General features: G+C 51.1%; 1 long non-coding RNA gene across 1 annotated transcript; it reads right to left on the reverse strand.

Annotated features, from left to right (window-relative positions):
• Window positions 1-1,598: 1,598 nt before the first annotated feature.
• On the reverse strand, window positions 1,599-27,747 carry LOC146812919 (uncharacterized). The gene is made up of 3 exons (XR_014965992.1): window positions 27,597-27,747; window positions 2,115-2,196; window positions 1,599-1,684 (listed from the first exon to the last, which is right to left on the reverse strand). It is a non-coding gene; the product is annotated as an uncharacterized LOC146812919 (long non-coding RNA).

Below are 27,747 nucleotides of genomic sequence, written 5' to 3' on the forward strand. Positions count from 1 at the left end.
CGTAACATCATCCTGGAAAAAGCAAACACTCATAGGGGAATGCAAAATTTAGCAAACCATGTGAAATGCAAGCAGGAACAACATTGTTTCCTTAACGCTTTTACACTCACTATTCAGAAATCAGTGAGTGCTTTTGCCTGAAAGGGGCCTTGAATGGTCCCATTTCAATGTCCATTGCTGATATCCTTACAAAACGTTAGCAGTATGGTAAAAAGACCACATCCCTGGACGCAGAGCCGCAGTACACATTTTGTTTTCCAATCCACACTTTGCAGTACCTCCAGGATTGGTGCACTAGTTGCAAGCCCCGGGAAAACAAAGACAAGGGAAAAAAAATAGCGCTTCACTGGCAAACTCTGTAAAAGTGGCGCTAATGTGTTTGGGTGTGAATAAAATCAATCTGGCCAGTTTGCTACCACTGTCTTACTTTATTTAGTTATTTTTCATATTTTTAACCTTTTATTCCAGATGCTGCACCTTAGAATTAAAATACGACATTTCCAGCAAAAATGATTATCTTTTTAGGATCCATTTCACAGGGGAGCAAATAAAAGAAAGTAGAGGAAAGAGAGTGAGAACCCCATCCTGAAATCAAGGTTTTCAGTAAGAGAAGAACTGCTAGACAGAAAGAGGGAAGAATGACCGCGCACAAAATGGCCGAACCTTCCTATGTTAAAAAAAAAAAAAAACACGCCCACCACGTGTAAAAGGGGCAGGGAGTAAAAAAAAAAAAAGAGAAAGACGCGAAAAAAACACGCCCCCGAATCCGAAAAAGACCCCGAATCCAAAAAAGACCCCGAATCCTCAACCATAATTACGGGCGCAGAGGTATAGCGCCTCGATTCTGCAGTGTAATTTAACTATTCAGTAGCAACAGTGTCTTCCGAGCGTCGCACCACTGCTTTTAGAGCAGTGAAAAAGAGTAAAACAAAAAGATAACAAGGTTATTATCGTTTTCTTTTTGGTTTCTGCGGGCTGGGGCAGGACAGGTGGCTCAGGGTGAGAGGAGAGTGGACTATGCACACTAGGGGGCATATTCACAAGGAACTATCCATGAGTTAACGGCACTTTAGCGCAGCCAAAGTTGCGATAAACCTATCGCCCTATTCACAAGCTGGTGTAAACAGCCCATAGCACCAGATTTCCTGTGATAGCAGCCGCAAAAAACATTGCCACAGATGACTACGGCAACTATCGCTAATGAGATGCAGAGTAGGCGTTCCCTTGCCAAAGCTGCGACACCAATCCTCAACATTCACAATGAATAGCCACATCGGCGATAAGAACCCAAAACAGGCGATAAGGCGCGTTAGCACCAGGAAACTAACGGCTGCCCTGACCTGGTGTAAAGTCGGATGACAAACAGCACCATGAAATGGAGCACAGCCCAGAGCCATACCTGAAGAATAATAGATGCCATGGAGCTACCAATCATGCAGTTCACAGCCCCAAGAGTGCCACCACATCCACTGCCACCACCCCCAGGACCCCCCTCCCCGGCATCCCCCTCCAACAAAGACATGCCACATCAACCACACCTAAACATGTAACATGCATGTGTCGTCACAAAAATGAGCACCACAAATACAGTATCGAAGCAACCAATGAAAATTTATTAACATCAAAACTGAACAGAAATGAAGACACATGGCGGCTCATCTCGCGACAATCTGTAGGCCAGAGCCTGCAAGAAAAACTATTATGATGAGAAGGTGTGTCCTGCGCACATCAAGGGCCAGACAGAGGGCAAAGGAGAGAGAGAGAGAGAGAGAGAGAGAGAGAGAGATAGACTAACAGAGAAGGGGCGAGAGAGAGAGAGAGAAGAAGAAAGGGAGAGAGAGAGAGAGAAGAAGAAAGGGAGAGGGAGAAGAAGAGAGGGAAAGGGAGAGAGAGAAGAGAGGGAGAGAGAGAAGAAGAGAGGGAGAGGGAGAGAGGGAAGAAGAGAGGGAGAGGGAGAAGAAGAGAGGGAGAGGGAGAGAGAGGGAGAGAGGGAGAAAGTGAGAGAAGAAGAGAGGGGGTGAGAGAGAGAGAGAGAGAGAGAGAGAGAGAGAGAGAGAAGGAGAGGGACAGGGAGAGAGAGTGCCGCCCCTGCGCACCCAGGCTACACTGCTTACCTGCTGCCACCGGTGTGACTCCAACCACGTGCCGGCATGTAGTGCAGTTCACCAGGTCACACATCTGACACAGACCCGTCATCTGAAACAGAGTCCAGATACATGAATGGCACAGTACATACAACTGAACAAGACATCAGAGCATGCCCGCCCCTGGGCACCCAGGCCTCACTGCTCACCTTCCGTCACCGGCATGTGGAAAGGGGTCTCACCATGTGCAGCTGCAAGCCACAAGCCCGGGGCCCACGGAGAGGGCACCCTCCACATCATGCAGCCCTGCTCCGCAGGCCACCAGGTCACACATTTGATGCTGGGTCTTGATTACGCCATGACCGAGGACATACCAGTGCACAGGGCATCATCGTAGGCTGCACACCCACTGAGCCCAATAGATGCCACTAACTCTCTGATCCCGGATGCGACGCCACGTGGTGGTAGGCCCACGCTGGCCACTGGCTCTGGCCTACACTGCGGTCCAGCAGGGCACACAGAACCTGAGCTGTCCGGACCGCCGTGACGGGGCATCATCGCAGGTAGCACACCAGCTCAACACTTAAGGTGCCACTACCTCAGTGTACCCATAGTCATCGTCCCGCGGCGGTGTGCCTGTGACGGCTGCAAAGCTTCAGGTGCCACTAACCCTGTGTAACCCCAAACAGCGCCACGTGGTGGTAGGCCCGTGATGGCCGCAAGGCTCCGGGTGCCACTAACCCTGTGCGCAACAACTCATGGGCCCTTTATGATTGGGAACCGTGGAGCATCCGTCATACAGTCACCACCAGAAGAGGGGGATGTGACGCTGTCAGCCCCTTATGTTGGCGGAGTCACATGGCCTGTGATGCCTGTGCCGGATGGGTGTGGTGTGTGCGCAAACCTGCCCTCAGGGAGTGGCTGTGACATGCTGACAACTAGACCAGTGACCTGCACACCACCAGCGAGTACGCCTGCGATGGGTAGCAATGAGGGCCCCCCTCGGAGCGTAAGCGGATTGGTCTTGCCTGGCGTACGCCAGCGCAGGGCTTGCAACAATGATTCGGGGGCTCATGGCGTGGTTCAGTCCATGTTCGGACAAGGAAGTGACTGATGTGTGTGTCCCTGTTGTGTCCATGGAACCCGGACCACAATAGGCAATGTGGCACTCTGACTGGCATCCCACTAGATGAGCATCATTGACGCAAGGGAAATCACTGTCCCTACATTCATCCACACATTCATACATGAATGATGAGACATGACACAGTAGTGCGTTACAGGATGTTTATTGCACATCCAGTGTGGTGGTGCAGCTGGAGCGGTACAGGGCAATGCCAAGCACACTAGACAACATGGGCCCGTGGAGGGCCAGCTAGAGTCCATCCGGGGATGAGAAGTATTGCGGGAGAGGAAGGGTATAGTTCGCAGTCTGATCGCCGTGTCATTGGTCATCAAACAGGTCATGGCAGTCCATGTCGCGGTCCAAGGTGAGTACAGCGGAGTGTGTCGGGGTAAGTGGAAGGTCATGGGGCCATGTGCAGTACCAAGCAGAAACAGGCCAGTTGGCGGAAATGAATGCTAGTGCCTTAACCTTCTGTCCGTTATCCCATCCATGTCCTCATCATCGGATGTGTGCTCTGCACCACCTGTGGCTGTTGCAGTACCGGCTGCAGCACTGTGTGCCACGGACACATCAGGGGCCGGGGAAGGATTGCCGATCGCACTGTGTGGCAGTGACACATCAGGTGCCGGAGTAGATCCGCCAGCCGCACTGTGAGGCACTGACACCAGGGGGCGGAGATGTGGATGGTGTGGGGGCAGCAGCATTCATCAGTGCCACGCCTTGTGGCAGCAATGCCATGATGATGATCTGCAGAGCATGATAGATCCCAGCTACATTTCGCTGAAGTGCAGCGGTGGCTGGCATCCTTTCCGCCTCCATCCGCACCATGTCCTCCATGAGCCTCCGCATGTGTGCCAGCTCATGGCTGGCATAGCTGGAGCCACTCTGAGCGGACAGGTGTTCTTTTCTCCACGTCATGACTCCAGCGATGTCGGTCAGGGCTCGTTGGAGACCATGGAGCAGACCTAGATACCCAAGGATGGCGTCCAAGTTAGTAGCCATGAGGTCGAAACCCCACCCGCACCTGCTCAGCCATCTCCCTCTGGCCTTCCATCACACAACGTTGGAAGGTCGTGTGTTGTGCCTGGGGGTCTTGTGTGACTACCAGGGCTGTGGGTGCCTCCTGCTGGGTGGTTTGGGTGGGGTCTCTTCGGTGCAGCTGGGCTGCCCTGATCCTGGAGGTGAGTTGCAGATGATGTCAATGATGTCTAGGAGGGTTTGGGCATCAATGCTGGGGGTGTCCTCCTTGTCATCAGTTAAGAGAGGCTGGGACTGCTGCGCAGGGGGTGTTGATGGTGGCCCTGCAATGTGAAGGGGAGATGGGGTATTACAATGTATCCACAAGTATGTAGCCGCATGGTACCTGTTGACATTCAGACAGCATGGCATTGTACATTGTGACAGTCTGTAGATCAGGGCCCTGACCCAAAATCATTGTGGGTGTGCACTGTGCTCTGCTTGATTGTGCATGTGTGCCATTGTGGCTATCTCCACCCATCCCCCCACTACCTGGTGGTCACTCACCCTGTTGCGGTTGTGTTGTGTCCTGTCGAACAGTGTCCGGTCCCCCGACTCCGGCCACAGTATCCATACTGATGACTGTCGATACCAGCTCCTCCATGTCATCCAGCTCCAGTTGTGGCGCTGTGCTCCCACCTCCAGTCTGCATTGCTGCCTTCTGGTTGGCTGTGAGTTTCTCCTTGGTCTTTCGCTTGATGTCATTCCATCGCCTCTTGACCTCGTCCATTGACCTCTTGTGCTCTCTGACGGCATTCACCTTGTCCACGATGTCCCACCATATTGTGTTTCTGGTGCCCAATGACATGATGGAGGTGACAAACAGTTGTTGATGGTGTTCCATCACCTCCCTGACTATGATCTTGTTCGCCTGCGGACTGAACTTCGTCTTTCTTGTCTTCTTGTCCTTGCCCTTCCCTGTCCCCGAGGTCCCGGGCTGGTCGTCCGGGGTGCTTGTGGTGTTGTGCTCGCCCTCTGCGCCTGCTCCAGCTGCCTCCATGGTGCTTGTGTGTTGGTCAGTTTGTGTTTGTGTGTTTTTTCTGCTTTTATGGAGATTTTTCCTGCCTGCCATGTGTGTATTGCAGGCCTGGTGTTGCTTATCACTGATTTACTCATCGTGCTTTGGCCCATCGCAGGTTTTTTCACGTTGAGGTTTGTGTTTTTATCGCCGTCGAGGTGGTTATATCGCGGACATTTTCCGCGGTGTGGGCGGACTATCGCATGGTACCGCCTTGTTGTTAATTCCATGTTGACACTGGGTTATTTTCCCGCGATAGGCTACAATGTGTAAAGTTGGGTTAGCGTTTTTTGTTGTTGTTTAACACATGTTCTTGTATATATACTCCTAGGTGCGCATGACTGCTTGGCTGGTCGTTTTTGCCGGCCAAGCAGTCATGCGCTCTTTGCATATTACTACCTGGCTGTAATGGGCAGCCTGGTAGGGAATGTGCACAGGCTCCCTGTCCAGATCTGAGCACATTGCAGCATTGTGATTGGCTCAGGGGAGCGTGTGAGCCCGGGAGCTTCTGCAGCTTCTTCCGGACAAGAGTCAGGAAGAGCAGAGAAGTGAAGGAGAGATGCGGCCGGTGGAGAAAATGTAAGTGCATTAAAAAATATATATTTTAAACCCCCCCATCATCGTGTCCCCCCAGCCTCACCACCCCCATTCCCTACTAGCCCTCACTGGCGGTTGGGGAGGGAAAAAGCAGCAGATGATGTAGAGCAATACAAGAGCAGGAGACAATCATACGAGTGAGAAAGCAACAGTTTTGAGGAAGGGACATTGGACGATTAAAACATTGGGAGAAGCACACGAGAGACCGATTCGAACTCAATGGAGACCGTAGGATAGATATTTGGGGGGCAGAGAAGGACACAGGGAGAGAGCTGGAAAACATGTGCACCCTCATGGAGTACCTAAGCAAGAAGAAAAAAGGAGTTCCCCTAAATGTGTGCAGTGGAAGGATAGCAGCTAACCAATCAGAGATGGTAAAGAGCCTATGCTCCAGAGAGGGACAAACAACATGGACAAGCTCAGCCAATGAAAGCCAAGAAAGAACAAGCAAGCAAATGAGTGACAATAAAGGCAACCAATGGCGAATAATGGTCAGGCTGTAAGCCCCATTAACTCCTCGGTGGGTGCACAACAGCCTTTTGCAAACAGACAGCTTGTGCAGTCTGGTACACTTGACCTAAAATTGCATTATGCACTAAAAAAGTTTGGGAACACTGGGTCAGATTTACGAAACAATGATCTCAAGATGCTGGTCTCAAACTGCGACCACTATTTTTGCAAGCAGTAAAGAATTGTGAGAACCAACCTATGTGCTCATTGGTTTGGTTCATACAATCCTGAAGCATTGTGGGTCGCAGTCGTACCTCCCTTGTGAATATTTATAAGGCACGGTGCAAATTGTAACTCGCTACAATTGGAGGTCATCACGTGGATCGTGGCCTGCTTGAGTCAGCAATTGCTCTTGAATGAAGCATTTAATTTTTTAATGCAGACTATTTTCATTAAAGGAAAGCGGTCTGCATTGACAAAAAAAACTTTAAAAAAAATTATGAGTGGTCAATGGTTTCCTGGACCACTGCCTACTCTTTAACAACAAAAACAAATCAATTCGCAAAGGCGAAGGATCCCAGTGGCGTAACACAGGCCCCCGCAGCTCCTGCAGTGTGGCCCAGCCGCCAAGTTCAAGGGCCCCTCTCAGCACAGTACTCTGCCCGGAGAGCTCCTTGATGAGTCCAGAAGGGGGCCCCTCCACGTTCCTTGCAGGGGGGCCTCGTCAAGTTTTGTTACTCCAGTGAATGGTCCAGAGAGCCCTATTAACTTGTGCAAATACATAACCACTTCCTGCGAGGGGTTAGTAGATTTTCAAATTTTTGCTACCATAAATGATATGCGAGACACTGATTTGGTATTTGGAAGGGACACAAAGAACAAGCCCCTTCCTGAGACCGAATCTGCATCCTTTAGGAATACCATATGGGGAGTTGGAAAACTTTTTCAACTAAAGAAATGGGATTAGTGCAGAGGAAAAAGCAAACGGCATATTGGAGCATTTGCGAACGTTAAAATGCTTAGTACATCTGCCCCCTAGTCCCAAGTAGACCCGGCCCACTTAGACCACTGTGCCGAACTCTTGAGCGTTCTGCACCGACTGCAGCTTGTGCATTATCCCTCTCAGCTCTCTTGGAAAAGTGTGCTATTGGGACTGAAAGCACTGATGTGCAAGTTACAAACTAAATTCTCACATAATCTCTCTTCACTCCCTTTTCAGCGTCCCACTCTCTCACCTTTCGTTTTCACCATCTGATCCCTACGACCCTTGCCAGTTGTCTCGTCTCTCAGTCTCTCTCTCTCTCTTTCCTTTTGAATGTCCTCTCTGCCTTTATCTTTCCATTATTTTTTCTCTCTGCATCTTTCTATATCTTTTTCACACTATCCTCTGCCCCAGCTCTCGGTGTGAGACCTAAGGCAAGCCCGTCTGCGCCCGTCCGCACCTGGACCGCGCCAAGCGCCAGAACCCCTGCCCCCCGCACCAGTCACGAAGACCGCCTCCGCTACGACGCCAACACCCTCGTCGCTCTAAACCCAGGAAGGACCCGCACCTGCTGCAAGGCCGCCCAGAAGCGCACCCATGGCCCCTTCACCTGCCTGAACTGCAGCTTCTCCTGCCTTGAAGGAACCAAGACCCCCGCCACGACGAAACCCAACCAGCTTAGATGCAACCTGAACACCACCAGCTCCGCAAGCAAACACGCCTTCGAGCTCTGGGACCTACTCGACACCGCATCCCTGGACGTCGCCTTCCTGACCGAGACCTGGATGAACAAAGCCTCCTCGCCAGACATCGCCATAGCCATCCCGGACGGGTACAAGATCACCCACAGAGACCGCACCAAAAACACCATCAGGGTCTCAACAAACACCAACGACACCCTCAGCACCGCTGAACACTTGCACTTCCAAATCCACACGGACCCCAAGACCACCCAAAGAGGCACCCTCGTCTACAGACTGCCACGACCCCGGCCTCAATTATGCGATTCCATCGCCGACCTCATCACCGCACATGCGCTGACCTCCGCCGACTACATCCTCCTCGGAGACCTGAACTATCATCTGGAGAGCAACAACCACAACTCCTCCACCCTGATCGACAACCTCGCCAACCTCGGACTAAAACAGGTCGTCACGACGCCGACTCACATCGCCGGTCACACACTTGATGCCATCTTCTCCTCAAGCCTCCACGTCACCTTCAGCCACGCCTCCGAACCTACCTGGACAGACCACCACTGCATCCACTTCTCCTTCCAAAACCCCCCCCCACACACACCACAGCACCCTACAGATCCCCTGCCGCTGCTGGGGCAAAGTCACTGAAGAACAACTACAGACAAGCCTCGCACTCAACCCTCCGACCAACCCCTCCAACCCCGATGATGGTGCACTCACCCTCGAACGCTGGATGAACGACTGCGCCAACACCGTAGCCCCGCTGAAAAATCCCACCAACAGAGACACCAGCAAAAGAGCCAGCTGGTTCATCCCGGAACTCCTTGCCTCAAAACGCACCTGCCAGAAACTGGAGAACATATGGCATAGCGACAAGACGCCGGACAGCCGCGCTGCCCACAAAGACGCCATCCGCAACCACCACCACCTCATAAGGACCGCCAAAAGGACTTCCTTCACAGACCGCCTTGACAACAACGCTCACAACAGCAAGGAGCTCTCCAACATCATGAAGGAACTCTCCAACCCCAGCTCCTGCACCAACGACATCCCGCCATCGCAAGCCCTATGCGACTCCCTCGCCACCTTCTTTCACCGAAAAATCACCGACATCTATGACAGTTTCAAACCCCAGACAACCCCTGCGGGCCTCGTCGCACCAGACCCACCGCCCCCACCTCCCTGACAACCTGGGCCAACGTGAGCATCGAGGACACAATCAAGACCATGGGCACAATCCACTCCGGATCCCCGTCCGACCCTCTCCCACACCACATCTTCAACAAAGCCAGAAATTCCATCGCACCCCACCTGCGCAACTTCATCAACCTCTCATTCGAGACTGCTACCTTCTCTGAGAACTGGAAGCACGCAGAGATCAACGCCCTACTGAAGAAACCCAAGGCGGATCCGAGCGACCTCAAGAACTTCCGACCCATCTCCCTGCTTCCTTTCCCAGCAAAGGTCATCGAGAAGATAGTTAACATCCAGCTCACCCGTCACCTCGAAGACGACATCCTGGACCCCTCCCAATCAGGATTTCGCAGCAACCACAGCACCAAAACTGCCCTCATCGCCGCCACAGGCGACATCAGGATCCTTCTAGACAACGACTAGATTGCGGCCCTCATTCTCCTGGATTTCTCCGCCGCCTTCGACACCGTCTGCCACCACACACTACGCACGCGCCTCCAAGACGCAGAGATCCGGGAGAAGGCCCTGGACTGGACCACCTCCTTCCTCTCTGGCAGAACTCAAGAGTCCGCGTCCCCCATTCCGATCCGAGGCCTCCAAGATCATCTGCGGCATCCCGCAGGGATCCTCCCTCAGCCCAACGCTGTTCAACGTCTACATGGCACCCCTCGCACGCATCGCCCGACATCACAACCTCAACATAATCTCCTACGCCGATGACACGCAGCTGATCCTCTCCCTCACCAAGGACCTTCTCACTGCCAAATCCAACCTCCACCAGGGAATGAAGGCCGTCGCCGACTGGATGAAGGAAAGCCAACTTAAGCTGAACTCAGACAAGACGGAGATCCTCATCCTCGGGTCCTACCCCTCAGCTTCGGACGACTCCTGGTGGCCCGCATCACTGGGGACCCCACCGACCCCCACCGACCACGCACGCAACCTGGGAGTCAACCTCGACTCGAAACAAGTCAACGCAGTCTCCTCCACCTGTTTCAACACCCTCCGCATGCTCCGCAAGATCTACAGATGGATCCCGACAAACACGAGGAAAACAATCACCCAGGCCCTAGTCAGCAGCAGACTCGACTACGGAAACACCCTCTACGCCGGAGCCTCGTCCAAGCTCATCAACAGACTACAAAGAAACTAGAACGCCTATGCATGCCTGATCCTCGACGCCCGCACCGTGACCACATCACCCCCCACCTGAGGAACCTCCATTGGCTCCCCGTCAACAGAAGGATCTCCTTCAAGCTCCTGATCCACGCACACAAGGCACTCCACAAAACCAGCCCAGCCTACCTCAACAGCCGACTCTCTTCCTACGTACCCAACAGGACACTCCGCTCCGCTGACCACGCCCTGGCCACGGTCCCGCGCCTCCATAGAACCACTTCCGGAGGCAGATCCTTCTCCCACCGCGTCGCCAAGACCTGGAACACCCTCCCCCTCTACTTACTACAAACCGAAGACCTACTGACCTTCAGGAGACCTGGCTTTTCGACCAGTAGCAGCAGTACCCCCCCCCAACCCCCCCCCCCCCCCCCAGCGCCTTGAAACCCTTACGGGTAAGTAGCGCGCTTTGCAAATTAACTGATTGATTGAAAGCCCTGCTTAGAACTCTTGTCTACCACTCCCTCACCTTTCACGGTCATCTGCGCTCATTCGATTTTTGACATACCCACATGTCAGGTGGAAAAATGAGGTGCTCTTAACAGCAAATACTGAATTCCGCCCTTCTACCCAAGCAGACTGGGTGAACTTGTGTGTGGGGGGGGTCTTAAGTCTCCTAGCACATTCCCAAGTACACACTCAAGCCTGCACTTTCATACCCAACACACTCTTTCACAATGGTGGTGAGAGAAAATGTGAGTGTGAGAGCTTAGGATATGAAAGTATGGTGCTGATGGGGGGGGGGGGGAATGCCGCAGTACCCCCAGAAATAATAATGCTGGAGTTCAGAAGGTGGATGAGCAAGAAAGTAGATTTTGTTTCTCATTTAATTTCTATCTCCTCACATTTGCTGAGCTCCAAGAGAGAGGTCAGATGTCTGCCCATGTCCTCTCACAAATTGCTGCTTTTTTTTTTTTAAACATGGAAAATGATGTTTACTTCTCATTCTCAGACTGAAAAATGAGAGGAGTTTTTAAAGTGAACTGACAATCTTGTGGTGTAAAAGGAAAGGCAGTAGGATGTCGCTTTTTGTAACCGCAAATTTTAAAAACCTAAAATTCAACTGTACAAATATTTCGAAATATATCAGCACTTCAAAAGGCAGAAATGAAGCGCTTTTTTTATAATTATGAAACGTGAGGGATACAAAGATTTCAATAGTATTAAAACAAAAGAAAACACTCTGCTTGGTGATACACAAAAGACAAATATTCACTGAAATTTGATTTTCACACATTATCATAGTTTTATCAGTAAACCTGTATGTACCAATTTAGTGGCCATTACAATAGAAAATGGGCTGTCAGCAAATGACCGTTGCTACCACACCATGCTTTAGTAATATACCTGTGACATGGTGAACCCTATAGCACCACCAGCCACATATCGCACCCATATCACCATAGCAGCAGGGGGCGGCTGTGGTTCTTAGAGAGGAACAAATAGCAGGGGGCGGCTGTGGTTCTAATGGAGAGACAAGCAGCAGGGGCGGCTGTGGTTCTAATGGAGAGACAAGCAGCAGGGGCTGCTGTGGTTCTTAAGGAGAGAGAAGCATCAGGGGCTGCTGTGGTTCTAATGGAGAGACAAGCGGCTGCTGTAGTGAACAACCTTTACAACGCAACTTTTACACCGCACTACCATTACAACGAAACTATTACAACGCGAAATCTGTTACAACGCATGCCATTACAACGCATGCTATTACAACGAAATGCACTAGATGGCGTGCTAACATTAGAAATAGTGTAGTTTTACTATCCAAACACCTTCCCTACTGCAACGTGGACTGGAGTTAGAATAGTAAATTATACATTTCTAATGTCAGCACTCCATCTAGTGTACGTCGTTGTAAAAGCATGCGTTGTAAAGGCTAGCGTTGTAACAGATCTTGCGGTGTAAAAAATGCGTTGTAACGGCATGCGGTGTAAAAGCATGCGTTGTAACGTCATACATCCGGCTGCTGTGGTTCTTAAGGAGAGACAAGCAGCAGGGGCTGCTGTGGTTTCAATGGTGAGAAGCAGCAGGGTCAGATGTGGTTCTAATGGAGAGACAAGCAGCAGGGGGCAGCTGTGGTTCTTAGGGAGAGACAGGCTGCAGGGGGCGGCTGTGGTTCTAATGGAGAGACAAGCAGCAGGGGCTGCTGTGGTTCTAATGGAGAGACAAGCAGCAGGGGCAGCTGTGGTTCTTAGGGAGAGACAAGCTGCAGGGGGCGGCTGTGGTTCTAATGGAGAGACAAGCAGCAGGGGCTGCTGTGGTTCTTAAGGAGAGAGAAGCGGCTGCTGTGGTTCTTAAGGAGAGAAAAGCAGCAGGGGCTGCTGTGGTTTCAATGGTGAGAAGCAGCAGGGGCAGGTGTGGTTCTAAGGGAGGGACAAATAGCAGGGGGCGGCTGTGGTTTCAATGGTGAGAAGCAGCAGGGGCAGATGTGGTTCTAAGGGAGGGACAAATAGCAGGGGGCGACTGTGGTTCTTAGGGAGGGACAATTAGCAGAAGGCGAGGCGACGTGGTTCCTATGCAGAGAGAAGCAGCAGGGGCTGCCGTGTTTTTTTTTTTTTTTTTTGCATATTTATATAGCGCGAACTCGACCCGAGGGTATTGGAGCGCTTAACATAGCATCGTATTTACATTACACATTCAGGCACGGGGAGATTGACTGGTTACTCACCGGTAATATTCATTACTCCGAGTCGTAGCCCTCCCCGTCCCAGTCCTAACCAGATGAGCATAGCTCCTCCCACCAGACACTCCCAAGCAACTTGAAACCCATCCCTTCCCTCCAGGCCACACCCATACCCTGAGGCATATAACACCGTGACCCGCCACTCCACATCCTGTATCAACCAAGCACAAGAAGCCGAACAGGGAGGCAGGGATGGGAACCTGGACTGGGACGGGGAGGGCTACGACTCGGAGTAATGAATATTACCGGTGAGTAACCGGTCATTACCTCCTCGTCAGCCCTTCCCGTCCCAGTCCTAACCAGATGAGCAGATACCAAAGCAACAATCGGCTTCACTCAGTAGAATAAACAGACTTTAATAAGCATAGAAAAGTCACACCACCGGAGCAGAACGCAACACAGCGTCCCCAAACCCAGCAGAATCAGTCCCCCCTACCACCAAACGATAATGGGACATAAACGTGTGAGGAGAACTCCAGGTAGCAGCTCTGCAGATCTCGGCCATGGAAGCCCCCTGAAAACAAGCCCAGGAAGCCGCCACCCCCAAGTCGACCTCCCCTGAACAGAACCAGGAGCCAACGCCCCACAGGCCTCATACGCAGCACCCACAGCCCACCGTAGCCAACGACTGAGGGTAGCCCCAGAAGGCTTCAGACCTTGACCAGCCAGCCCAAAGGTCACAAAAAGGGATTCCACCTTACGAAAAGGCGCAGTACACAACAAATAGACCTCCAGAGCCCTATGAACGTCCAAACAGTGCAGCCGCACCTCCACCTCCGAAAGAGGATCAGGACAGAAAACAGGCAACACCAGATCCGAAGAGCAGTGAAAAGAGGAAGGGATCTTGGGAACAAAGGAAGGATCAGGCCGTAGAACCACCAGATCAGGAAAAAAACGTAAAAAAGGGGCCGAACAAAGCAAGGAGCCCAACTCCCCAATCCGCCGAGCCGAGGTAATAGCCACAAGGAACAGAACCTTGATAGTCAGAAACCTCAAAGACACCTCCTGCAGAGGCTCAAAGGGAGCCACCTGCAAAGCCCCCAAAACCAGAGGCAGATCCCAACTAGGAGCAAAGGTCCGAATGACAGGCTTCTGAAGGAAACCACTCCGCAACAAGCGGGACACCAGGGGAACTACCGGGTCACAGACCGAACCCTGAAAGGCCCGGACAGCAGCCCACTGAGCCCTCAGGGAGGACACAGCGAGACCCAAGTCAAACCCGTCCTTCAAAAACTCCAAGACACGCACCGGATCCACTTCCAATGCGGACCACCCACGCGCCTCACACCAAGACCGAAAAGAAACCCAATGCCGGGCATAGGACTTGAGAGTCGAAGGGCGCCTGGACCTCTGAATAAATTCCGCCACAGAAGGAGAACACCCCAAAGCCACAAGGTTCATCCTTTCAACAGCCAACCCGCCAATCGCAGGCGGACCAGACACTCCCAAGACAGAGGGGGAAATGACAAGGGACAAGGGACCACCGGCAACCTCCAGCAAGGCCTCACCGCCAACTTCAATAACAGAGGGAACCAAGGCCTCCTGGACCAAACCGGAGCCACCAGGATCACTGAAGCCCGATCCAGCTTGACCTTCAGGAGAACACGCCGAAGCAGAGCAATAGGGGGAAAGGCATACAACAGACCCCCCTCCCACTGGAAGGACAGGGCATCCACCCTCCAAACCTCCGCAGAGCGAACCAGAGAACAATACTTCTCCCTCAAGGCGTTCCCGGAGCGGCAAACAGGTCCACCACCGGGATCCCGAACCGAGCCATTAGGCAACCAAACACATCCTGAGTCAGGCACATGTCCGACAGGGAGGGAAACACCCTGCTCAGGCGATCCGCCTCCGTGTTCAAAATCCCCGGTAGATGCAAAGCCCTTAGAGACAGCAAGTGAGACTCCACCCAAAGGCCGATACTTCGCGCCAACAAATTGAGGGAAGCCACCTTCGCGCTCCCCTGGCGGTTGATATAACACACCACCACCGTGTTGTCCGACCGTACCATCACATCCCTCTGGAGGATCCAAGGCAGAAAATGAGTCAAAGCCAACAGAACCGCCTTCAACTCCCTCCAATTTGAGGACAGGCCCACCTCCGGCACAGACCAGAGACCCTGTACCGATTCCTGACCCAAGACCGCACCCCAACCCACTTCGCTGGCATCGGTCGTCAGGACCAACCTCTCCTGGGACACAAAGGGCGAGCCCTGTAAGAGGTTCCAATCTACCAGCCACCAGGACAACTCTCGGGCGATGGACACACCCCCCGGTATCAATTGTTCGTAATTCAGAGAGGCCGGATCCCAATGCCCCAGAAGATGATTCACCAGGGGGTACAAGTGTAGACGGGCCCAAGGAACAATCATAACAGTAGCTGACATTAGCCCCTGAACACGCAACCATTGGCGAGCCGTGGAAGACTGAGCCCCCAACAACTTCCTCAGCTCGTTCATAAGAGTCAATCTGCGAGGTTCTGACAGGAAGACCTTTCCCAACCTGGTGTTGAACACCCCCCCAATGAACAGCAGATCCTGAGAGGGGTGAAGATGGGATTTCTCCAAGTTCAGAATCCACCCGAACCGTTGAAGGAAACTGCAAACCTCCATGGACTGAGCCTGAGCCTGAAGGAAAGAAGAGGAAGAAATCAACCAATCGTCCAAGTAAGGGAACACCTGAATACCCCGAGCATGCAACAAACCCACCAAGGGAGCCAACACCTTAGTGAACACCCTAGGGGAAGCAGACAGGCCAAACGGTAATACCTGGAACTGGAAATGATCCACCCCCACACAGAAACGCAGGAACCTCTGCGAATCCGCGTGCACTGGCACATGAAAATAAGCGTCCCGGAGATCAAGAGAAGTCAGGAAATCCCCCACCGACAGGAAGGGAAGAATCAACTGTAGAGTCACCATTTTGAAGGACCGATGAGGGATACATAAGTTCACCGCCTTCAGATCTAGCACAGGACGGAAGTCCCCATTTGGCTTCTGGATCAAGAACAGGATTGAGTAAACCTCCCGACCCCGTTGACTCACAGGCACCTTCACCACAGCCCCCTTGGACACCAAGTCCCGAACTCCGTCCAACAGAGCACGGCATTTCACCGGAGACCTGGGAACAGATGTAGACCAGAACACATCCGCCGGAGGAGTTCCAAATTCTATTCTGTAGCCCAGCCGGACCACTTGCAGGACCCACTGGTCCCGAACGAACTCCTCCCAGACAGGAAAAAAAGAAGTGAGGCGACCCCCAACCGGCAACAGCATCATCACATAGTCACGATTTGGAGGGACCTGCTGAATAGGAAGCACCCTGTTGACCCCGGGACTTGTGGAAGGAAGGGACACCCCGGCCACGTCCCCTACCACGAAAGGGCTGGGCCGCCATTTTAGACTGAAACGCCTGCCCAAAAGCCCGCTTATAACCCGCAAACTTCCCCTTCTGAGAAGAGCGGACCGGAGCCAACAATTTCTTGTCCTCCGCAGTCTTTTTAATCAAAGCCTCCAACGGCTCACGAAACAGTTTAGAGCCTGTGAAGGGAATCTTCATCACGGCAGCCTTCTGAGCAGCCTCCGCCTTCCAAGACTTAAGCCACAACTGCCTCCTAGCAGCAACCGAGGCACCCGCAGCCGCCGCTGCAGCGCTAAGGGAGTCAAAGGACAAATCAGCCAAGAAACGCAACTGCTGTTCCAACATGGACAAAGACTCCGAGGGATCCTCATCCTGCATGAGCTGCGCAGAAATACACTGACAGTCTTTAAGAAGCGACTGCACAAGATAGCTGGTGTAAGCCGCGGACCTAACTGCAAGATTAGAGGCAGCAAAGGACCGCTTCAAGGCCCCATCAACACGCTTGTCCCCAGGATCAGAAGGAACCGCATCCTCAGACACCACCAGGCTCTGAGACGCCATACCAGCAAGCAGGGAATCCACCTTCACCACAGCTGGAAATTCCTCCGTGAAACCCTGCAAGAGATACCTCCTAGCCAGAAACCGGGGAAAGGCATGTTTGTCCACATCCTTCCATTCCCCCTCCAGCACCCTCCGCACAGAAGCATGAATGGGGAGGCTTTCAGGTTCTTTCTTCAGGTATGCAGCGAAGAAGTCTTCAGAATCTTCACCCGTCACGGGACCAGGGAACCCCAAATTGTCCCGAACATGCTGCAGAACACAACGAAGGCTTGACCCCTGGACAAAACGACCCTTCCTCATCAGAGTCCATGTCTGGATCGACCTCCGCCGAGGCATCCAATTTCTGTTTCTTAGGCCCAATGGGATCACGAGCCACAAAGGCAGCTGCCACCGCCGCCTCAATCATCTTCTGTATATCTATTAAGGAAGGAGCAGTGGAAGACCCAGCGACCACCTCCTCATCCACACAGCCGAGCTCACGTACGTCCGCACCTCTACCCTCCATGTTGTGAACAGGAGAACAGAGAAACAGACCCCAAGAAATACCCAGCCCAATATTTTCAAAGGCCAACCAGGGAAAGCCCCACTGATCCCCAGCCAATCCCCCACAGGACTGAAGGCCGGCCCAAAACCGGCCAACCAGAGACTTCCACCCATCCCATAAAAGGAAAGGACAGGAAAGGAACCAACCGTAAGGAAACTAAGAAACCCAGAAGCCCTTGCACCAGGCACCAGTGAACAAGGTAAGAAACATGAACAGAATCAAAGGGTTTTTAACCTGTAACCTTGAGAGTCAGAGCTTCAGACATAAACCATTAGGCCACAGCGACTCAGTAAGAGCAGGAGGAGATTAGAGCCACAAAAACCCCATACGACCCCCACAGAATAGAGACAGACAAGAGGACAGGGGAAACTCCTCCCAAGGGCTCCCACAATGCAGCTACCCCCAAACAGCAGGAGTATAACACCCCACTCCAAGATCCGAGGAAGCGCGAAGCGGACAGCCGAGCATCAAAAATGGCAATCCTTAAACCAATCTGCCTACATCATAATCGCTAAATAAACAGGAACATGACCCCACCGACGAAAATATAGAAGCCAAAACCGCCACGCCCACGGCGCACAGAAAGGCAAGCCGCGCCACACACACCTCCCCTCCCCCCCGGGCGATCCCGCTAGAGCAGGGAACAAACCCAGAAGAGAGGAGGCCGCAGCAAGGAGTCACCACCCCACACCAGGTAGTCCTGACCCCCCAACCCCACGGTCCCGCTAAAGCAGGGACTCAAAGTAAATGCCTCTACAAATTAAAACGGCACATAAGGGGTTTAAACGGGCGCTAAACATCCCATTTCACACTCACCTGACAGGAGGCATTAAGTTTTCCCAGCACCTCCTGTCCCGTCGAAGTCCGCCCGGAAGTGATTCCGCACAAAAAACAAACAGGATGTGGAGTGGCGGGTCACGGTGTTATATGCCTCAGGGTATGGGTGTGGCCTGGAGGGAAGGGATGGGTTTCAAGTTGCTTGGGAGTGTCTGGTGGGAGGAGCTATGCTCATCTGGTTAGGACTGGGACGGGGAGGGCTGACGAGGAGGTAATGGGTGGTTAGCCCAGAATCGCAGGATGTGGACGCGACCTCGAGGCTCGAGCCCTGGTTTCCTGCACCAGAGGCGGTAGCGTAGCCGACAGACCACATCCTCTCCCCTCGTTCTTATGGAGAGACATGCAGCAGGGGCAGCTGTGGTTATTAGGGAGGGACAAGCAGCAGGGGGTGCTGTGGTTCTAATGGAGAGACAAGCAGCAGGGGGCGCTGTGGTTCTAATGGAGAAACAAGCAGCAGGGGGCAGCTGTGGTTCTTAGGGAGGGACAAGCAGCAGGGGGCGCTGTGGTTCTGATGGAGAGACAAGCAGCAGGGGGCGGCTGTGGTTCTAATGGAGAGAGAAGCAGAAGGGGCGGCTGTGGTTCTTATGGGGAGAGCAGAGGCGACTGTGGTTTGTTTACTGGAAACTCTAGCCCAGGAAGAAAAGTGGGGGTAAGTCCTCCTCACCACAAACCTCAGCGTAAAATTTGCTAATAAGGAAGTTTCAGTGCCCTCCAACCACAATTGCTGGCCCCGGTGCACCACACGTGCAGCGCTATCGGTAGGTGCCCCGCAGCCGAGAGTGCGTTAAAAGCGTCGCTCCCTCGGGTACTGTCACTCTTCTCAGGAGTGGGGACCCCCTGTATCCCCATCTGTGGCTCGGGCTCCCTTAGCTTTGCCGTCTATGAAGCCCCCCCCTCAGCAGGTGGTGGGGACCACAGTGAGTGGGGGTGATGACGCAAAGGTCAGGCAGGGGCCGCCGGCGGGAAACACGGTCTAGTGATCCTCCGCCGTTTAAAGAGCATCGTAAGGTTTTGGACGAAAACAACCTCGATAAAGGCAGAATTTCATGTGACCTGGCACACATAAATAATAAAACGAAAGATGGGGATAAAGAAACACCTTTGTATCTGCTTAGTGGAAATTAGAAATAACCAGCGCGCCGAATGTATTTTACCTTAGTAAATCTTAAATAAAGTAAGACACTGAAATGAAATAAGTTGGAAAGGGCACCGTGTTCGCGCTATATCAAAAGTGCAATGCTTGCTTTACTCTAAGCGTCAGCGCTGGAATTGCCGTTACACGCCTGGCAGACCTTCTGCGGGCAGCACGACAAGAGTCGGGACGTAGACCCCAAGCTTTTCCAGGGAGAGACTGCCTTCGTCACCACTGGGTCGGACTGCGAGGACCAGCCTGCTTCGCGCATTCACGACCATCTGCGCAGCTGGTGCCTCTTCCCTCCCACTTTCCCCAACAACGTGATAACGACTCGCGGCCCCCGCTTCGCGGGAGCCGCTCCCCTGCATTTAAGGATTGGCTGAACCTTGGTACTTTGGTGCTCTGCTTTACATCCCATTTGTTCTTTGCAGGGAGAGACTGCCTTCGTCACCACTGGGTCGGACTGCGAGGACCAGCCTGCTTCGCGCATTCACGACCATCTGCGCAGCTGGTGCCTCTTCTCTCCCACTTCCCCTATTTTAGAGTTTCTCGTGCCCTTCGCGTTAGCGGAACGCGTGTGGGACGAAGCCTGGGGCGAAGACCAGGCAAAGAGCGGGCCATTTGAGGCCGTTCGAGCAAGGGTGAGCTAGGGCCAGGGCCCCCATTAGTTGCCTGAAGACCTTACCTGATCTGGTGCCGTGTGTGTGACCATGACAACTAGAGAAACGAGGAGCAAGAGTGCTTTGGCGACCGGGAGGACAACAGGTACTTTGGATACGTACTTTGCCAAAGCTGGGTCCCTTCTTATCGATGAGATCTCGATCCTTGAAAGGCGCATTTCGCAAGAAATTGACTGGGTGAGGAGATCTTCCCTGGGACCCCTTGCTCATGCCATTACTCCCGTAAAGTCGCCTAATTGTACATCTGTAGTCGCAGGGGGGGTAAATAGCATGTCTGTTCTATCAGCTTCACCTGACCCTAACTGCTCTGTTACCTCCTCTATTGATTGTGATCACTCTGGCAATGTAGAGCTTAGCATATTACCCCTTCCATCATGCAAGGTTTCCTTACCTCAGATTAATGCTGAAGGAGGTGTCTCTAACATTAATATAAGTATTAATAGGGAGCCCACGCAGCTACTACAGGGAGAGAAGGAGGGAGCTACTTTGAAAAGGCAAAAAAGGGCCTATACGATAGGGGCTAGAAAACCTAAAGCTACCAAACCCAATTCTAGTGGTAAGGGAAACCAACCGGATTCAGTTAGTAAAGGGCTAAATTTGTCGCGTAAAACAGGAGCCTTGTCCCACCAGGCTTCGGCAAAAAATTTCCTAGCCAACATATTCCTGTAGGGGTGGAGGATCCCACTTTCCCAGGCCTTCGCACCCTACTGAGGGAAATGCTTATTCCCCTGGAAGATCGTCTGGCTAACATGGAAATATGTTTATTGGATTTACGAAAGGGACTTTTAGATTTAGTAGCAGGCCAAAGAGCAAGTAGGCACGGAGCCCATGGGACTACTGCTGAGACCTCCCACACACTTACTAATCCTGTTACTCTGTCCCCTGCACCCCTAATAGCTACTCCCTTAGAAAATACTATTCCAGTCCCCTTGTCAAAACCTGCCCCTGTAATACCTTGTAGCCAACAACCCCCGACAGTAACCGCTAGTAGGTCGAATTCAGTTGCCCTGGCCTCTACATCCGGCCAGGAGAATTCAGCAAATGATGTAATAAACTGTTCAACCAGGCAAGCTAGCTCCCACAACCGGCGAAAAGTAGTAAATTTGCCCCCAGAGGCGGCAGTTTATACTGTCATCTTGAAGGGGGTACCTGTGCTTCGCGGTAACGTGGTGGAACCCCATGACTCCCTACATAATAAGGTTATCAGCTGACTAAACATTCACAGGCCCTTGCCACCTAATCTTAAAGGAGAAATCCTTATGGTAAGAAGGGTTCCATGGGTTGGATACACCGACAAGAAAAGCGCTGGGGACTGCATAATTGTAAGTTTCAAGAACCCGAATGTTGTGTCTTACATCTGCAACTGGCCTGGGAATATAGGAGTTACATCTATTGAAGTGGTCCACCTGTCATATTTCTACCCCAACACATGTAATTTGATTATGAATAGGGATGACGGTTGGACCCGGGTGGGATCTGTTGACGATGGGTCTAGATTTAGGCCCACTCGCAATGTTTTTACCAACTATGGCAACTATACACACCTTAATAGATATAGTTGTCTTGACCAGGTAGATTGACTTTATGCGGGACAGGGGTTCGTGAGAGGTGAGATAGATATCACCATTCAAGAATCTGGTGCCTTCCGACGGGAGAATTTGACACCTACTAGCTCCCATGGTCAAGTAACCAATTCACCTCAGAGTTTACTGGGTTATAATAATAACAATTTAACATTGATAGTCCCGCCAGTGTCCAAAGTTGCCCATATTGTTCCACCGATTTTGGAAATACCACTGCATGTGCCCACGGCCTTAACACTGGACGCTGTGCCGGAGAAAACTGGGGGATTAGGATTAGAATCGCCTGTTGAAATCCTAAAGGTTCTTTCCTGGAACGTGGCAGGTATTGCTAATAAATTAGACACGAGTGACTGGGACTCCCTAACAGGCAATAGTGATATCTGCCTTTTTCAAGAGACCTGGGCGAGGGAACCGCTGTGTAGAGTAGGATACGCAGTGTTTGAAATTAATGCAATTTGGACTGGCAGAGGGAGGCCATCTGGTGGTCTGGCGATTTGGGTAGCCAGTCACATTGGATGCAACGCGGAGAGTGTACCAACGCTCTCGCAGGACATACAGTGTGTCCTACTCAAGTCGCCTAATGTCCTAAATTTAGCAATCATTAACGTGTATTCCCGCCCAGTTAGTGTGGCTATGGAATCCCCCACACTAGACGATCTTTCGTGTTTTTTGGGTTGTCTCCCTAATGACTACAAGATAGTGCTGGGTGGTGATTTTAACTGCCACTTTGAACCCTTGGAAGGTCTAAAGGAAGGTGCCCTTACGGCTGAAGATGACTTCTGGGGTGTCCCGCCATGTCAAATCTTGGTCTCCTCTAGCTGTACAAATTATGTCCCTAACATTAAACTTTTCTTTAAGGGCCTGTAACAGCCGTACTACCTCTGATATCCCTTCATCATGTACCTTTAATAGGAAGAATCATGAATCTAGGTTGGACTATATTCTTGTAGATACCGGCCTTTGGTCTAAGATCCTGGACTTCAGAGTAATAGCAAGAACGGACAGTGACCACAATGCACTCCTACTGGATATGGTGCATCCCATATGTGCTGTTGGATCACTCTCCGCTGAGTCTAGTGATGATCTTGGGAACTTGGTTCTCAGCTCTAATAGACGTAGGGTTAAATGGGGGAAATTGGCAAGCTCAGAAGAGACCATAAGTAAAATTTATCAGCTAGCACTCCCCAGGTTAAAAGAACTGGACATATTAATTAAACAGCCAAGACACTTGGAATTTAATAAGAAGTTAGCCTTAATTCATGAAGACATGGTGGGAGCTCTAGGTGAGGTTTTTTACCCAGTGGTACCTCTGCGGAAAAAAAAGACTCGAACGCCAACTTGGTACAATTCATCTTGCAAAAAGATCAAGTCAGAACTAATAAATACAGTTAAAATAGGTTCTGATAAGGGTAAGGTTACTGAGCTCAGACGGAACTATAGGAAAGCTATGGCACTGGCGCGAGCGGAATGGGACTGGAATAGATGGCAGGACCTCACATTAGCACTTGAAGCGAAGGACCCGAGAAAATTCTGGTCCTTGGTAAATACCGCTGCAGGAGAACCAAAAGCTGCGGTGGAGCCAAACATTGCAGCATCTGTTTGGGAGGCCCAATTTGGCCAATTGTATCAAGAACCATTTGGATTTGCCAATGATGTGGTTTCCACTGTTTTATCTATTCCTGCAGCTGGTTTGGAATTTACCCTTGATGAGGTGGTCAGTGTAATAGAGGGTTTGGCGAGGGGGGAAGGCCCCAGGTCTCGATAGATTGCCTGGTGATCTTTTTCGCCTCCATCCAGAGATCTGGGGCCCTTACCTCCTCATTCTCTTTAATTCCATTGCGGGTGGAATGGAGATCCCCTGTACTTGGCTGGGGGCGGAGATAGTGCCTATTTTTAAAAGGGGCTCTCCTCTTCTCCCGGCCAACTACAGGCCGATTAGTCTCATAGATGTTCCCCAAAAAATCTATTCTCGCCTCCTCCTGAACCACCTTTCAGAGTGGATGGAGGAAAATAAAATCCTTAGCCCCCTTCAGGCTGGCTTCAGGAAAAACACGTCCACCATGGATCAGATCTTCCGTCTCGTTCTCCTCTACTGGAAAACTGTGAGTATCGAGAGGGGGAGGCTGTACATGGTGTTCGTGGACCTGAGGTCAGCCTTTGACCTGGTTCCCAGGAAGAAACTATGGGAGGTTCTAAAGGAGATGGGCGTTCCGATCCATCTACTAAATGCCATAACTAGGCTCCATGAGAACAACTTTGCACAGGTCAGGAGTGGGAGGGATGGAGCATTGTCATCAAAATTCCCAGTCCTCAGAGGGGTTAGACAGGGTTGCGTCCTGGCGCCAACCCTGTTTTGCCTCTATGTCAATAGTGTCATATCACACCTTGACACTATTGGGGACAATGATGCCCCATCCTTGGCAGGCAGGAGGGTACCCGCTATTATGTTTGCGGATGATACCCTCCTGCTTTCAAAATCCCCGATGGGGATTCAACGGATTTTAGATGGATTTGGTCTTTTCTGTAGGCAATATGGTCTAGAGATCAACACAGAGAAGACCAAGTTCATGATATTTAATCCATCATCTAAAACTAGACCTAATCCATCTTTGAGTTTAGTAAGATTGGAGAGGGTAAAAACCTTCCAGTACTTGGGGGTAACCCTTCATGAGAATCTATCATGGGAACCCCAAATTGCAAGAAGTCGGTTAAAGCTGTCCCAATTGTCGGGGGGAATTCTGAAGGTGGCAAATTCCTCCACTTATAAACCCATTAGTCCGGCAGTGGAGATGTATAAAACCCAAGCTAAAGCGGCCGCATCTTATGGTGGAGAACTATGGGGGTATAAAGCGGGCGTAGGAATTGTTAATGTAGAAAATAATTTTCTAAGGCGTCTTTTGGCCCTTCCCCGTGGTACACCTCTTTTCCCCCTAAGACTAGATATGGGTTTACCCTCCATAAGCGATGATTTGGAATTAATGCCATTAAGATTTTGGCATAGGCTTTGTTCCACTGTTAAGCTTGTACATTACAGGCAAGAGCTCGCTCATGTAATGAATTTGAACCTGTGTGATAAAATCCCGTGGTTGGCCTCTATAAAGAAAGAACTTTATCGGTTGGGACTCCCCGAACTATGGGAGTTCCCTGAAAAAGGCTGCCATAGGGTTTCACGAAAATCTCTTGTGGGGTTATACAAGGAGAAAAGTCTTGCTTCCCTGGTCTCTGCATCCAATAAAGGTATTCTGACCGATCGATTTTTGGTTTTTAAGGACTCATATCAGTTTGAAGGGTTTATGGACATTATCTTCCCCATCATATCAAGAAAATTGTTCATTCAATGGAGGTTAGGGACCCTGCCCATTAAAACTTTTACCTACAAATGGACAAAGAGGGATGATAAAATTTGTCCAGGATGCTGTATCCATGATGAGGAAGAAATTCATCTTTTGTTTTTCTGCCCAGCCTATAATAGACCAAGAAAATACTGGTTAGCTCCACTCTGCAGAAACTTGGGTATAAGGAGTCACCTGCACTCGTATAGAATATTGAAAACGAGTACCGTTCCCCACATAGTCTTTGCAGTTGCCAAATTTTTAACGGCCATGTGGCGGATAAGGTCCAAATCACTTAAAGATTGATTTCTGTGGTAATGAATTGCAACTGTCCCTTGTGATCTGAAATGCTATGTATACTGATTTTATGGATTTTACTAATGATTTTTATATGTAGTGGATGTTTTATGTTGATATTGTACCATTGCATCTTTTATGTTATGTTCATTTATACAGCGCACAGCTACTCGGAAGTGTCCCGGCGCTATAGACCGCTGGGGAACCCGTCCTGGCTATCCCTGTGAGATGGTCCCTTTCTGGGTATCTCCAAGGTGAAACCAGGCATCCCGGCGTCTGTGGGGGGCCGTTGTAGAGATGAGGCAAGCTTAATGCACAGAGTTGGCGAGTGTGTTCCTGGTTAGAGTAGGTACGGAGGCGAGAATTATCGAGTCCGTTTTGACCCTGGTCCACGACCCTGCCGCGTCGGGAATTGAACCCTGGTCCCTGGCTGATTCTCTGCTTACGGATCTGCCACTTCTAACCAGTGAGCCACACCTCTCCACCTAATTGGCCGAAATAAAGAAAAACTTGACCTGAAAAGTGCAAAGAAATTACATGAAATTAAAGTTCTCGCTCCGTCGGCAGAGACTGGATCAAGGCTTAAACTCCTTTTATTTCTATATTTTGGTACAAACTGCGTAGGTGTTCCTCAGGGTGTGTTTTTTATTCCACTCCGCCCTAAGGATTCTCTCTTCGAGAGATGTCGTGGACTGTAAAGCCACGTCACAAAAGGAATATAATGTTAATTTCATAATTATAGATTTGTTTGGGAGGGGGCGGGGCAAAGGCTGGTACAGTGTAACCGTCACTGTCGCCCAAAAGCGGAAATCTTCTTTGGGAGCTGAATCCTTACCTCATACTCGGGCATTTACAACATAATTCTGAATGTAACGCTTTTGACACAAATTGCCGCATTACAAATTATAGATGTACCTAAACTGTTTCTAGTTCAAATAAACGAATTCATTTGTGTTTGCCATGGTTTAGGTAACCTTCTTGCACAATGTATTTCTCCGCGCCCTATATTGTTCGAAGCCTCGACAATGACAGCTTCGCTGAATGGTTTGAGGGTTCTTATTATGAATATATATTTTTTTTAAAAACACACGTAAACCGACTAAATATATATATATATGTTTGAATTCACACGTTTGAACATAAATATAATCGAAGGCTGGTTGCACGCGATTTGTGCTTTTACTCCTTGAAACACGGGCGTTGTTTTCGTTTTAAAAAGGAATGAGAGAGACGTCTGAGAACAATGACAGCGAATGTACAGTGCACAGGGCGAAGCGACAATTCTTCCATCCGTCGAGTTTTTTCTTATTTCAATATGTTAAAACAAAGGTTTGTTTTTTTAGATAATTTTTTTGCATGATTTGGATGAGAAATGTACGAACAGCTCTGGTCGAGATTTAGCTCAATTGAATGTACTTAAATGTACATAAAATGTCTAGAAGTAGAGAAAGGGTCTGAAGGGGCGCACGGGGAACCCTGCACGGGGGAACCCTGCATGTGGAGACCACCGCCATGTCACCGCTGAAACGGAACACAGCTTGTTTTATTTAATAAAACGCAGACTTGGCCCCTGAACGAGGCGCATTGAAGCGTCTGCGCGTCGTTCCCACAGCGCTAGCTTTCTTTATGGTGCACAGAAGACGCATACGCCCTCACACCACCTTCCTGCCCCCATAGATACGATACGGCGTGATGTCACATTAATGTACATGTTTTTGTAAAGGGGCGGGGGTAGGTTAAAGGGATTTGCCCACTGCGTTGAGCCCCCGCTGAGAGCCGAACTTGGGAGAAAGTTGAGAGAGGAAGAAAAGAAGTGAGAGAGAAGTGAAGAAGTGAGCGGAAAGGGGAGATAGGAGAGATAGCAGAGATAGGAGAGATAGCAGAGAGAGAGAGAGAGATAAATGAAGGACGGACGGACGGGCGAAGAGGCTTCTGCCAGCGGTGCTCTCGGTTCCACAGTCGCATCTCCGGCCGCATCACCCACACAGAAGAGGTGAAAAGCCATTCACACCCAGGTATTGCGGTACGTTTCCGTGCCTTTTATCGGGGGCGACACTTTCCCCCCGCCCCCTTGGTGGGGGGAGTTCAGTTCCAGGGCAACAGGATTCAGGGGTTGAAGTTTGGGGGTATTAGGGAGATGAGCTAGAAGGGGGTCTCTACTTTACCCCCCCCCCCCCCCCCCCCCATCCACGGCATGGCCCCTATTACTTGCGGCTGGACAGGGGCGGCGGGCGGAGACCGGTGCTTACCGCCGTCTCTCTCCACGTCTGCTTCGGTGCTGTCCGGGTCCTGGAACGAGGCCATCTTCTCGCCTGGGTCAGGGTGGATCCGGGTGCTTCCTCCGCGGACCGCCTCACACCCTCCGGTTCTTACACCCATCATGGCAGCGGTCTGCGCGCG

This window comes from Triturus cristatus, chromosome 7, assembly GCF_964204655.1.
Source record: "Triturus cristatus chromosome 7, aTriCri1.1, whole genome shotgun sequence".
Classification (NCBI taxonomy): domain Eukaryota; kingdom Metazoa; phylum Chordata; class Amphibia; order Caudata; family Salamandridae; genus Triturus; species Triturus cristatus.